The sequence below is a fragment of the Lolium perenne genome, chromosome 4 (genome assembly GCF_019359855.2).
Source record: "Lolium perenne isolate Kyuss_39 chromosome 4, Kyuss_2.0, whole genome shotgun sequence".
Lineage (NCBI taxonomy): Eukaryota > Viridiplantae > Streptophyta > Magnoliopsida > Poales > Poaceae > Lolium > Lolium perenne.
This window is the reverse complement of record NC_067247.2, coordinates 224657924-224660819: the sequence shown is the minus strand read 5'-3', so window position 1 is coordinate 224660819 and position 2896 is coordinate 224657924. Positions and strand designations below refer to the sequence as shown.

General features: G+C 39.0%; 1 long non-coding RNA gene across 1 annotated transcript; it reads left to right on the top strand.

The window, feature by feature from the left end:
- Window positions 1-1289: 1289 nt before the first annotated feature.
- On the top strand, window positions 1290-1911 carry LOC127323223 (uncharacterized). The gene is made up of 3 exons (XR_007865470.2): window positions 1290-1358; window positions 1455-1540; window positions 1778-1911. It is a non-coding gene; the product is annotated as an uncharacterized lncRNA (long non-coding RNA).
- Window positions 1912-2896: the final 985 nt, after the last annotated feature.

Genomic DNA, 2896 nt, shown 5'->3' with positions numbered 1-2896 from the left:
GTAACCGCTACTTCTTTACATGTATAATAACCTCAGGGAACCTTTCAGGTCGTTGGAGAAACTCCTCGTCAGTGGGTGGAGGAAAACGAGCTCTTTGACCTCTAACAGGATACGGCGACTGGGTAGTACCCTCTCTTGCGTTCTTCTCATTCTTTGTCATCCCTTGATTTTTTTGTAGACTGGAGTGGATGATGATGCTCGCGTTTAATTTTGGCTTACACATGCAGGGTTAAACAGGATCGCACACCCACCATGCAGGGTTTAATTTTTCGTAGTCTATTCTAGCCAGCAAAAGATGCAGCGTTCTCTTCTCTTCAAAGAAATGGTTGGTACATCATGCTCTGCTCGCTGTTCCATGTCCATGCATGATGCTTGTGACTCGTATGTTTGTTTTGAGATGAAAATCATGCTTTGCTTTTCTAAAGTTCAGAGAAAAGCCTTATATAGTTAAAAAGTCCATAATGTTAATTTCCCTCCATAATTGACGGAAACCTGCTGCAGTCTATGTATTATGAAAACATCTGAAGTAGATGAGGTATTTTTTCTCAGTAGGCATATTTAGCTCAGTGTCTTACACACTCCCTGTTGTCCATGCTGAATTCAAAGTTCAGTACTTGCGTCCACCTCACTGGCTCAGTTACCTGTTTACACAATCTCTAGTGTGTTGCCGAATAAATACTTGGTATGTCCATAATAGGTGAAGGATGTTCTCAACCATGTAGCTATTCTTTGCATCCGTGTCTGCTTCCTGACAACTATTATTTACTTGTCACAGATCTGCATTCTGCATATGTGTTTCTTTATTTTTTGTTACCTATTTCTGTTACGTCCCCATGCTATACAAAACTAACAAGTAGTTCCTCCTTATGAGGAGCTCTGTGGTTCAGGAAAAACTCCTTCTGATGAAGTGTTATTGCTGTTCATCCTTATCCAGGTGATTCTCTTTTAACTTCTTATTTTTGAGTTATTCCTCAGGCCAAATGGCAGTATATCTTTGTGTCTTCCAGCATTTCATTGCATAGCATAGATGAATGTCTTGTCTCTTTCTTGCTTAACATTGACAGTTGCTAGTTGCTTCGTTCCAAAGTTTATTTTTGTTGATATATTGTAAATATCTGCTGGAACTGGTGTTTTCAAGAAAAGGATCCACATGTTTCGGAACTTGTTAATTCCGTGTACCTTTTTTATGTACTCAGTACGAAAAATGGCAGCAAAACTGCAAAGTATCTGTTTGTTGTGAAGTCCTTTATTTACTGGAATGTGTATTGCTGTATTTACAGTGAAAGAATGTTAATTTCACTAGCTAACCTGGAGGGAGAAGTGGCGCTCAAGGTCACAGATTACTTAGGAGACTGCAGGTATTGTATGGTATACTAACCATATGCATATCATCATCTGCTGATTTGGTTTTTGACGTGTTCATTTGATCAGTTTGCATGACCTTGACAACATAGGCTGTGCTTATTGACGTTGAAGTTGGAGTAATGCTGGGTGACGATTCCTTCAAGCTTTTTGCATGGTTCAACCAGCACTGTTACGGGTAATATTTATCGTCATGCAGATTCAGTTTGAAAAACATTCATCAGCTGCTATGTTTTTGAATTGCATCACTCTATAACTGCTTATGTATCTTGGTTCAGAGCCAGCGTTGCACTGATATGATGCTATGCATGATCCTATACATTGTCTTGCTGACTTAATGATATACAGGGTACATGTTACTAAATATCCCGTTCCATCAAAGCTCTAAAATTATGGCATTTCCTCTTCTTTACAGGAGTTCTAAGTCGAAGAAATTTGGAGCCCGAAGCTTCACTAAGCACATTCGCTGCCACTTGTAATTAGTCCAGTTATATTGTAGTAAGCGTATCTGGTTCTATGAGCACTATGTAAAGACCTAATAAGCTAATTTTGCTTATTATTTCAAGAATTTCGTGTTCTAATTTTCACTACAATTTTAAGAATTTTGTATGCTCTTGTTCCATATGAAATTTTTGTCATTCTTGTATTCTTGAGAAATAAGAACTTGACGAGTTGGGCCTAAATAGATAAGAGAATGTAAAATGGCCGAAGCCTAGAAAATAAATAAAATGTGAAAAAGGCTAAATCCCAAAATATAGTGGAATGTAAAAAGGCTAGAGCGGAAAATTGTACGGGCTGTGAAAAGGCTGAGGCCCAAAATGGAAATATGTGTTGAAAGGATAAGGCCTAGAAAAAGGCTGAAATGTAAGATTTGGCCCATTTAGATGGCTAAAATGGACTGGGCTGATTTCGATTTAGGACCATTTGGTTTGGTCACACATCTGCCACGTAGGATTTGCCACGTTGGATCTGATGTGGACAGGCAGGCCAGCCCTTGACCAAAATTTTGGTCATAGAATTTATGACCATCAATTTTGGTCGTAATTCTCTACGACCATTTAAATAAAAAGGTCGTTGTGCGCCGTCAGTGACGCTCAACTGTCGACCAATAGTTATTGGTCATGACGTGGTCATAGATGGCGCACAATGACCTTCCAGTGACCAATATGGAGGGTCGCAAGTCACCATATTTCTTGTAGTGATGCTGATTATGCTAACTTTATTGTTTCCAAGTACTTGCCTCCAACCTTTTCAGCTCAGCAAAGGAGGAAATTCTTTTATGACTTGAGGCATTATTTTTGGGATGACCCACACTTATATAAAGAAGGAGTGGATGGTATTCTGCGAAGATGTGTTCCTGAATATGAACAACAAGAGATATTGAGTAAATGTCATGGTAGTGCTTATGGAGGACATCACGCCGGAGATAGAACTGCGCAAAAGGTTCTACAATCAGGTTTTTATTGGCCGACTCTCTTCAAAGATGCAAGGAAGTTTATTTTATCTTGTGATGAATGTCAAAGGGTTGGTAATA